This window comes from Anopheles gambiae, chromosome 3 (genome assembly GCF_943734735.2).
Source record: "Anopheles gambiae chromosome 3, idAnoGambNW_F1_1, whole genome shotgun sequence".
In the NCBI taxonomy this organism is placed as follows: domain Eukaryota; kingdom Metazoa; phylum Arthropoda; class Insecta; order Diptera; family Culicidae; genus Anopheles; species Anopheles gambiae.
The window spans coordinates 85,969,112-85,981,380 of record NC_064602.1 but is presented as its reverse complement, the minus strand read 5'-3'; positions in this window follow the sequence as shown (position 1 = coordinate 85,981,380).

Below are 12,269 nucleotides of genomic sequence, written 5' to 3'. Positions count from 1 at the left end.
ACGGAAACAAAGAAAACTGTCTCCGGCAAACATAATATATTATGATTAGTTCCACCTTTCCCGCAGCAGGTACCAAGACTCCAGGAGTGCCATCCAGGTCAAACAAGGGAAAATATGTATTATGTATGTGTGTACTACGGGGCCTTTCGAATCGATTTTGTTGGACGTTTACTTGGCGGAAGAAGCTTCTGTGCCATTTTTAATGGCCCTTGCCCATCCCTCAGCCGATGCCAATTATGAACGTCAAGCGTTGGGACGCGAAGGACCCGTGTGTTGGAACCGAAGAAAGAGAGCAAAACGATTTCCTCAGCGAAACAATTTCTTGGACGTCAATGACATCAATTCAAAACTTTCCACAAATTTCACCTCGCCTATTGTTGAGACACTTTTGACCCATCGCTCGATTATGATAATGTGCGCTAGCGAAAGCAGCGGCGACGGCCACTGTCCAACGGAAAAAAGTCCGGTGACAAACGCTACACAGCTCCAGCACGCGCAACGACAAGGACGATAGCGAGCGGTAAATCACCGATAATGGATGGATTTATCGTTCCGTATGTGAAAAATTGGGAATGTACTTAATTATGGGACCCGCACAAAGATGAATGGTTATGGCATTGTTTGCTCCGGGCGGGGAGGCTGCGAGACTCCGCCGGTCGAAATCGAACCATGAAATTGGTAGATATTAGCAAAATGGAACCAAACAGAAGAAAGAAAAAAACAGCAAACCCCGTATTGAGACGGTCACGTAGCGGCTAGAACGCTTCAAATTCAAATAGTCGCAAAAACAAACTCTCACACGGAACGGTTTCTTGACTTCGGGAAGATCCATGGCCAAGAATTATTGACACTATTTCTGTTGTCATAAATTTAATCCCTTGTCAGCCCGAGCGAAGTGCGTTTTTCTGCGGCATATTGGGTGTTTGATGGGCGGTAGAATGGGCATGAGATAGTGGAGCAGGAGGAGTAACCGTTGGCCGGTAAATCGATAAAGACACAAATCACTGGGCGGTTGCAGAGTTTGGAACGTTGGCGACTCTTAATACTCGTCTACGCCGGAGCACGTTTGTTGTTTGGGATAAGATAAAGGGAAATGTGTAGCTTTCATGCTACAACGTGGAACTATTTTATTCATTTTTTGAAATAAAAATTAAATTAGTTCAGAAGCTAGCTTCTGACATTACTGAATGGATTGTCTGATCTCATTCGAATAAATAATGACTAGGACCTTAGTATAAAACAAATGGTTGCATCGGTTCTATAAACAGTGTTACGGGAACTGTGCTACAAAAGCCTTCATAATTAAAGAATTCATACAAGGGCAATCTTTCTTTTGGACAATTTCATCAACATTTCGGGGTTTGCTAGGTGCATGAACGTACTAGAAATAAACCAGTTCGACAGATGCATCGTAGTGAAGTGCTTCTTGATAGTGATAATGATCTATTGCGTAGAATTTGTGACTAGGGATCCCTTGTTAATATCCATAAGTGAAACTCATATTTAGGATGCCTGTATCATCTTTGTATGATTATAATTGAGGTCTTGTACACAAGACGAATCATGAGGGCGTCCTAAATTCCAGTCTAGGTAAAAAGGTAAGGGTCACTTTTTTAAAGAGGTAGCAATACGTTCTGAGTGTCTTTAACCAATTCCATCACACGGCGAAGATCATGTAGACTTTTCAATTGCAAATTCCTATGTTACAATAACTGAAACGTCTTATGGTGTGCTATCATTTTAAAGGTCTACTTATAATTAAATGAATATGTGGTCATTACTTAATTCAGAGGTCATTGTCTATTATAAATATTTACTCTATGTTTAATATTACGATTTCGGATAATGTTTTTTCGCATTTTGGTGTAACTTCGCTGGCAACGCTGTTCTTTTGGACGATAGGATACGTTGTTGGGTTTGCATAGTTCGGTTTTATGATGACGTTAAATGATACGTGTGGACATCACAAATATCGTGAGAATACGTCTAATTTTTTTAACCGGAATTCGTCGTTATCCTGGTCACGGCACCAATGTTCTATCCTACGATTTCGGATAATGTTCTTTCGCGTTTCGGTGTAATCTCTTTTAATTTTGCGCTATGAAAAACAACACTCGGTAAATATAAAACACTAGAAAAAGTTACACCGAAACGTGAAAGTCATTCTATTTATAATTATTTCCATAAAACGGCATTAAAAGCTTTATTGACAAATTCACTATTTTTGCTGAATTTCTTTCAATAGGTTCTATCGGACAGACTTATCTTAAGACGACAAACAATCCAACAATTATCTGGTAACAATGTTTTTTTTCTCGTCAATACCATTCATGTTAGAAGCACTTTGTTGAATGTGGGAAATGAAGCATTTCCTCAAGATCAAGCTCAAGCTACTCTCAAGATCAAGTGCTAATTATACGCTCAGCAGCCCTTCCACGAACACAACTGCACAACTTTTTCCCACAAATATTTTCAGGAATTGCTGTAGAATTTTTACCACACCCAACAACTTTACCGCACTGTAGTCCTAATTATGAGCTTAGCCAAAACAAACCCGGAACAGCAATTGTGGTGAGCATTTTTGAAAGCAAAATTCCAACACACAATATTGAATCGACAGGATCCGCCTGCACATCGCGGTTAACTATTATGTATCGTATGGTTGAAAAAAGGAAACAGTGTGTAATCTACGGCTAATGAACTCTTTTTCTTTGGTTCAGCTCTTTATCAGCGGGGTAAAATAGAAAAATTGGAGCTAATACGGAGGCGGGAACAGTGAACCGCCCAAGGAGAATACCTAGAAGAGCAATAGCCGGCAGGCTTGTTTCTTTTCCCAAGTATTTCTTTTCTTTTTGTTTCATCTTGTTTCACACCGTTACTCCCGTCACACCTGAAATAATGCAAAATTAGCATTTCCTGCCACGACTGTCGATTTTCGCTAATTAGGCATCGCTTTTTTTCTCCGCTCCCCCCGTACTCCACGACATAATAACCGAAAGGCGTATGCCCTGAAGAGAAGAAATTCTCTGTACGGTGAGGATTTTTTTGTGTTCGACGGGGGAAAAACAAAACCTGTTTCCTAAAGTTTATTATTGCTAGGATGTGTTTTCCCCGTAGCATTTCCCGTTTCTCGGCGGTGCTGCTGACGGAGACGGTTGGGAATCTGTGTTAGATGTTCCTTCGTCGGTTATTCTTTCTCTCTCTCTCACACACACTTCTTTTCTAAACCGGAAAACACGCAGCAAAAGTTTAAATCGAGCTTTCCCCTTGGTGGAAAACTTCCCGCAAAAAGCAAATCTCTAAAGGTAAAGCGTTCAGGAAAAGGGAAAATTTGCACTCGTTTGGAGCGAAGGCGACATAACGGTATAAGAGAACAAGCCTACTTTCCTTCCGGGAAACGGAATCATTTCTCTCTCTCTCCCCCCCCCCCCCCCCCCTTTCATCATCATCCAGCTCCAGGCCAACACACCTGATAATTGCGCCCCCGTGAGGGAAGACAGAAGAATGAAGTAAAGCCTTCAACAGCAACAGAGCTGCGAAAGAAGTGATGCACAATTTCCGCCCGTTGGCACAAGGGATCTCTGGAAAGCAGGCGTTAAATATTTAATTAAAACTTCGACCACGAAACGAAAGCGAGACGGGACATGCTCGAAACAGAGGGAAAAAAACGAAGGAAATTCGTCGCCACGTTTACGGGTAAAACCAACCAACGGGGTTTGTCGAAGAGTAACGCTGATAAGACGACATTCGTTTCGTTTGTGGAGCACCTTGGAAAAAAAGAAACGATGTGGTGAAAAAGTTTCCCAACACAGGTAATGGTGGTGGTTGTGGTGGTGAGATCAATTTGTAGCGACCGGGAGTTTTAAAGTGCCAAAGCAGCAGGAAAAGCTGAGTACAAGCTCAGCGAGCACGATTACCCCTTTTGGGGGTAACGCACGCAAAGCGCAGGGGACCACTAGTGAAACCTTTTGTCCCATCGGGATATGGTTTTGGAAATAGAAATCGGATATACCTTTTTTTGGGAAGATCGGGTCGGTAGGCCATAAAGATAATACGTCTTCACAGTCCCAGTGTTATCTAATACCCCGTTCAACGAAGACCATGTGTGGGAGTGTGTGCGCGTGGTTCGGTTTGTTCCATCTTGATAAGATACTTCACGCATCAACTACAGCGTCGTACCGGTGCGGGGAGTCCCGGGAAATTGTAAGCAATTTTAAGTTTCTCTTGTTACTTCCTTCCCTATTTGAGCGCTCGAGGTCGATAATACAAACTCTACCCGATAAGCAGTGATGCTGTTGAAGGGTTGCTAGAAGATTATAGTACACATACACACAACCCTGGAAGGCAATGATTGACGAAAAGCAATCGACATGCTATCGCGCATTATCGGTACACCGCATCTCCGTGTCTTCTAAAGTGTGTCGTATCAGGTTTACTGCTACTACTGGTTGCGATGTTGCTGGCGTTTATTGGCGCCTTATTAAACAACTTTTGGACATCGGGGTTTTTGTGGGACACTGCCGAAGAGATGACTAAAAGTTGTTTAAGAGAACGCATGTTTTGACGTGGTGTGTTGTTGTAGCGTTAAATATTTGCCATTAATGTTCCAACGTTCAATCCTTCCGCTTATCTATCATCTCATTTTTGGAGGTACAAATGGATTTCATAATACTGGTGAACTGAATGATATGTCCTAGTGAGGAGAATGGATTTACCACTTCATTGTCAACAGTTAAATTCCTTTTTCGTAAGTGGGGCGTTGCCTCAAACGTTATCATAGTCTAACAATCGTGCTATATTATTGGATGTTTGAGTACTTGAATACCTCCACGGTGCCAAAACAAGCCACAAGTATGGTTCTAGCAAGCAAATAATTCATGTTTTACAGTGGTCTCATCCAAACTGAGTTAAATATTGATGTTTTGATCAAAATCAAAACCAAAATCGTTAATACCGTGTTTTCTATACAACGAAAAAATGCCAAAATATTTGGACCTGGGACCTGTTTGAGGAAATTTGGACCTGTTAGTGTTTTATCAGGCGGAAGAAAGGCTCAAATATAAGATATCAAACCGACAGAGAATAGAATGGTGTAAAAATCAGAATTCACAAAAAAATGAAATAGGACATTGCAGCGATTGTGATTGAAAGGGAAAGTTCTTCGAATTGATATCGATGATGTTTTCTAAACAACATCATTTTGAGAGGTTTTCATATGGCATTTAGATATACACATGATAAACTAAATAAATCCTGCCGTGGGGTTATTATTACAAAAACTTAACGAAAATGTTTTGAGGTATTTACACCGGCACCCACAATCTGATGACAGCTCCACAGTATGCTTGCAAATTTGATCTATTCCAGCATATGACTCGAAACCTTGTATGAACTCTGGGATAGATGCTATGTGAAATCTCCTCTAGAACCTACAACAGGAATATGAAAGAGTTAAATGATTGGATCTGCGAGACATACATAGACAAGAGCTTAAGAAGATAGACGACTTGATAGATCCTCGACTTGATCGCTAGATGAGATGTTTAGGACGGTATTCTCCAAACTCAAAGAGGCCTCATTGCGTCGTCTGATTTCAAAGCTGTGTTAGCTAATATTAACGCAAGTTCCTTATACCATTAATGAATGCATCAATTTCCTATCATCTTTAAACTCCAATTTCTTAAATGTGCTTTGTACCCTATTTTAATTACTCTCTTCCAAAGAATAGAAAACACTCCCTCTCTGCTCTACCAAACATCTAGCAAACTTTTCCCGAGCTCTCTGTTCCCTCGGCGTAATGAAAACAGCCTCTTGTCTCACTTTGCATATCTTTCGCCACGAGCGCTCTTATGAATTTATAATCATTTTTAATCTTTTGTAATCAAAACATCTTTTCACCGTGAGTTTTCCAGCTAATGCACCACCAATGCTCCGAATAGGCCAATAACTGGTGGCTATTTTTTCAACAGGCGTTCCCTTCCCAGTGTTCCCAATTTCTTGTCCCGCTGTCAGTTGTTTCCTTTTCGGCGAAATTTTTAACCACCCAAAACGTCCCGATCCCCTCCCTTTCTCCAACTGTATTTGCGTTTAGCTTAAGGATGTTTCAATGGTTTTAGATTAGACCCGTTCCCACTGCCAATACCGAACGCTTATCACGTTGGACATTGTTTAGGCTCAAGTTTTCATCTTGCATTTTTATTAGTTTTCTTTTGTGTTGTTGTTGTTGCTGCTGCTTCTTCGAGCGTTTCCTTTTCAACATCTCAGCCCGGGTGTTTGCTGTCCGTCGCTGATCAATGCTTCAATTTTCTTCATGCCCTCGCCGGCCTTTCCAACCATCATTTTCCTACCGACTGCACCCAATTCTGCCAGTGTGCGTGTAAATCCCTTCTCAACAACGGCACGGGGAACCCTTTTTCCCTACAGTGTCCGTTCGTTTCCTTCTACTTTTTTTTATACGCGCAACCGAATGGACTCGTTACCATTTCTTTCAATTTCGGTATCTATTTATTTTTTGACAAATGGAAAAAGATATTTTCCTCATCAGAGGCTAGCAAAAGACACAACCCATCACGCCCATCTCACCTCACCTCGAAGAAGATGCGGTGCGGCGCAGTTTGCTACCGAACGGCTCATAGCAAAACAAACAAGGGTTCCGGTTTCCCCTTTCCAGCAGGGTTGGAAGATTTTGCTCGCAGCGAAAGTAAATACCTTTCATGTCATGTCCAGTTTCAACCCTGCCGCTGGGGGTTTTCTTACGTTTGAAAGGATCGGGGGAGATTTTGAGGATGAATAATCGGACATATCGGCAAAGATGAACACGGGATCCCGGGAACGGGTTTGCACTGACCAGCAACCAATCCCGTGCCATACTGCTGTAACGCTGTTGGTGCTCGCTATGGTGTATCGCTTGGAGGTGTGCGAGTGAAGCACTTACAGTGGTGGTCATATGCGTAAGGCTCTTCTAAAACTTTAGATTAATCTCCAAATAGATGTATAAATCTTCATCTAACATTATCAATATGATTTTTAAAGATAACATAATTTGCACAACACATATGGTGGTTGTTTTGAGGAACTGAACATTAAGCATTAAGCATAGAATATATTCCTGGACCTGATATACATACTGTTGGGATGGATTTCTCGTTACCCGTACAAGAACGGTTCTGAAACTATTTTTCAATTATATTAGTATACATCACAATCACTTTTTCACCTTCACTCACTTTTCTCGTCCCTTTGCTAATCTGAATCACTAGTTAGGCACTTGTCTGTAGGCTTTGTCGCTGGTCCTTACTCCTCGCTGTTTGGAACGCTGGAGAACTGACAAAAATATTCTTTTTCTCAAAATTTCTACAAGTGCTCCTCTAACCGTTACTAAATCTGATTGACTTATTTGTAGATAAATTTGATGTTGTTAATTATTTATCTTCATTTTTGTTATGTAGTTTGAGTTTCCCTATAATTAAAATGTACTAAACTTCTATTCATTACGTTTCAACTTCCACCAAAACGTTCAAAATGTTAAGAACGTTGAGTAAATTGGTCTAATGAGGTTGGAGTAAATGTCTTATTATGAAGCAAAAATAGGTGCAAAGTAAAGCAACTTAATCTTCTACCAAGCCAGGTGGTGTTTTTGTTTGATTGAAATTGTATCAACTAAGAATTAGCAGTTTTAAGGTCCTACTTTGGCAAAATGCTTTAGAAACAGTGCATGATGAAAGTGTCTACAAGACTAACCATAAAGCAAACTTAACAGTGCACAAGTGTAAATTGAACAGCAATACAAAACATTAAATATTGAGGAGATATTGGATATCAACATAAAACATCAACATAAATAGATTTTAATTATATTTGTTCTATTACTAATAAAACCACCACTGTACTGATAAACTCTTTCACAGCTGTACTACACTCATACAGACTGCATTCTCGCCCAGTGTGGTGGGACACCCCAGAATTCGACAGCCCTTGGTGAACGATGTCTGTTTTTTTTCTTCTTCTGCCCTTTCAACCCTTCAATTTCGCTCGGCCTGTCTTATACCCAGCTTCTTCTGCTGCGTAGCAAAACATCATCAATCATAATTTTGATTTCAGTTCTATCCAAAAGCCCACCCCGCTTCATGATATCCTCCGCCCCTGCGTATATTGTATAACTTCTGCTTTTCAACCGGAACAACACCGATCATCATTCACTCGAATTCGTGCAGATTTTATCTGCACCCGGGAATGCTGGCCATTCGAGCCATTCTCCTCCGGACCACATCGTCCTCGTCCACCTGCAACTGAACATGGGAAGGGATGGAAGGAAAGGGAATTTACATTTCTGACATGCTGGGCCAATTTCTTCCCTCAGCCTCCGGTGGACCATCTTGTGTTGTTGATTTTTCCCCCAGCACCACCACCAACACCGCCGGTTTTGGTTCTCAATTTTCAGAAAGGTTCGCTCCCTGTACCTGTTGTGCAGGAAATGCCTGGCGGCGAATTTCCAATGCACAGAAAGTATGAGAACGAACGAGCACCGGTTCGCTGTGTTTGGCCTCCCACACGCCCTGGAATGATATTCATTCTCGTTCGGAGCTTCGTAGGGGTTGGGTGAATCTTTTGCAGTTTTGCAACGCAAAACACGGACAACACGACGGTATCCCCCGTGTGCAGCAAGGACTTATTTAAATTCACCGACCGTTCGTTACGCTCACCAGCGCTCACTGGCTTCCAGATTCGGGGGGTAGGGGTTGCTGTGCCCTGCGGAACACTGCCGGCGTTACACGAATCGCTTTCGTCTTTAATTTCTTGATCCCCCCCTCCCCAACCCTACACCGTGTGCCGAAAGGCAAGGAGCAAGGGGTTGTTGAGTTATGCAAATCACTGCTGACATGAATCCCATTTTATCTAATTCTTTTCCTTCTTCAGTGCGGTTTTTTTTTGTTGCTCTGCCTGGTTTTGGTACATCCTCGACCTTCTCGACCTCTACAACTTTCTAGAAGCGGGAGAAAGGAACAAAGGGGTTGTAAAGCTAAGCCGTGGAAAACTGTGGCAGAGAAAACAGATCGCGCACTACGCCTCAATCTGTCAACTTCCATATCGGTGCGCGATGGTGATTTAAAGTGGCAGCTGTCAAGCAAGAGCGGTTATCTTTTTTTTTTTGGCCCGGGGAATTAAACATTTATGTGATTAAATGAAAGTTGATGGCATTCGCTGCTCGCTACTAATAATTCTAGCAATTTTTGGTAAAGGGAAACTGGGGAAAACATAGGAGACAAAAGGGTACACCACTCTGGCCATCTAATATCCTTGCATAATTAAATAAAACAGTTGCTCGTGTTTTACGGTGGTCAAAAAAGCACCAAACAAGTTGTCTACTCTAAACAACTGTTCGGCGAAAAGGGCTGTTGGTGGTGTGAGTGATTAACGGATATGAAGAAAAAAAAAGAAAAAAAAGAACATAAATTGCGCTTTAATAAAGGACATATAATGGGATAAGGCAGTTAAACAAATTAGTTGTTCAATTCATCGTTCGGAATTTGTGGACGCCTGTTTTCGACAGGGTGTATGATGAAAAAAATGTATTTTTTAATTAATTTGAACAACTGATCTTTCGAAGGACAGCAGCACTTGTCTTTATTTAAGCTGCAGAATAATAAGAACTCTTTCATATTTTTTTAAATATTTATTCAATTCATCATTATACCCGCTTTTTTGAATTTTATCATTTATTTGATACGATTTATGCAGAAAATTCTGATATTGGGGCTCATTTACGATTCTAGTCAGTTTTTTATATAAAATTTGACAGTTGGCGGCTGAAATCATGTCAACACTCCATACAAACCTACGATTTTCAGTCCAAATTACAGGGTTTTCCAGGAGTTCTCATAGCTGTGGGACACTTTATTGACTCTTTCTTAAGTGAAATAAACTTAATGTAACAGGAACTGAACTCTATAGCATCCTTGTTGGACAAATCCAAAAGGTTTTTCCAAGAAGCCTGTCCAAAAAGGGTGCCATAGAGCCCAATTCTCAACATATCAAGTTCACTTCCTATAAGAAAGAGTCGAGAAAGTGTCCCACAACTATGAAAACCCCTGGAAAACCCTGTATTTCAGCCTCAAAGCTAGAATTAGATTCGAGTACCTGCTTAAAGAGATCAGGTGGTAGAATCTAGAATCAAAGCGCATGTAGACCAGGTGGTCTCATAGCTTGGTTTTTATAACCAAATTTGAACATCACTTTTTGACAGGACGGGTGAACACTTTTGCTCACAAAGGCTTTCTGGAGGATTGGCTTAACATCTTCATTCAGAAGCAGAAGCAATAAAAATCAGCCTTCTAAATTCATACACCTTGGGGTAAGCCCACCTGTATACTATACCCACTTTGATTCTTCTTCTTTGGCACAACAACCGTTGTCGGTCAAGGCCTGCCTGTACCCACTGGTGAAGTGAGCTTGGCTTTTGGGACCCACTTTGATAGCTGCTCGAATACTGCCTTACAATTCAAATCGCTGATAGGCTGAAATTTCAGCCTAGGATCTTAAAAGGGAAAAGTGCCCATTTCTAACTTTTAAGTAGATTACTTAGTTTTAGCAAAAATGCAATTTATAACCGTAGCAATAGACGATGCGCAATCTCAGATTGCGCATATATTTATCTGTCAAACGGGTCGGTTTGATATATTTATCTGTCAAAAAATATATATATATCTCGGACATATAATCTTGAAAATTTATGCGCAATCTTGGCGCAATCTGAAAATGTATGGAAATGACGTTTATAGCTCAGGGTTGGCTACGCGAAATGACTTATGTTTTGATAAAACGAATATATGCGCAATCTGAGATTGCGCATCGTGTATTAATACGGTAATGCATTGGACAACACCTGAAGCAAATTATACTGATTTGACATTTGATCTGTCAAATTTATGCTTTGTTTTAGTATTTCATGTGCGTAATTCGTTAATAACTTTATCCCAAACACACAAAGTCATGGAAAAATCACATCACAATCAAGCACCTCGCATTAGGTGGTATACCAAAAGGCGTTGAAACAAAGCTTTCGATTGTCAGCATACGATTGCAAATCATTCGCTACCCCTCATCGTTCAGAACAGAATCGTTCAGTGCAGCTCAACACGCACCAAGCTTATTGGAAACTTATTACGCTATTTCTTGTCCTTTGAAACATTAAACCTTGTGCTTTCTATTTCCTCTACATTGTTTAACAGTCTTCTAGGTACCTTATTCAGTACTGGATTTAGTACTGGCATTTTATTTACTACTTTAATTCTATAGTCTTAGCCTACTAAGACTATTACTCTTAATAAATCGATAGTGATAAGAGGAAAGTAAGCAACAGAAATGAATGTGTGATTACATTGTCTTACTCAATACTTAAATGGGGACTTGTTCCCGTGGTATAGCTGCGAAGAATTGGAACGCACTTCACAAACTCAAGGCTTGACTGCTTGACTTAAAGATTACAAACTGTTTTACATCAAATCAATGAAATATTCGGCATGATTGGCAAACATCTAAATTGAGACAGATTTCCATATTTTTTTGTGATGTAAGTTAATCAATTGTTTGATTCAAAGCTTACAATAATAATATTCATCAATATTCATTTTCATACTCCCTCAGATCATGCTTTGAGCAATTGAAGGATTTTAAAGTATGTACCTTTCCTATGAATTGTTGCTTAATGTAGTAGTGGCTAAGACTATAGAATTAAAGTAGTAAATAAAATGCATTCTCTACATCTAAATAATTACTGTACATTGCAGAGGAAAGCCGCGTCTAATGGTACTTGTAGCATGGACACCACATCGTAATCAATCCATCGTCCATTAAGTGCCCCATTAATGACGTGTAATTAAAACATCCAAAAAAGTGACTTTATATTTACCACACCAGAAAATGAGCAAGCAAAGAAAACACTTCAAGGATCAAACAGACTCTCGGCAGCAACAATCTTTCACAAACTGCCAGACTCTTCCGACTTCCTGCAGAGGGCGGTGGTCAGACTGGCCACATCCCAGGTAAAACGTGAAGTCCATCCCATCATCAAAACCTCATTTATCGGTTGATTCAATTTCTGCGCTTTTTCACTGTATGTGTGTGTGAGTATTGGTTGAAAATTTTTAATGAGGCACCATCGTACCATTGGGCACCGTCTTCGGCGTTCTTGTAGAAGCGGATGAAACACGAGGTGCCAACGCGTGGCCAGCAAGTGGTTGGAAAAATGTTCACCAACAAACATTTCAAAT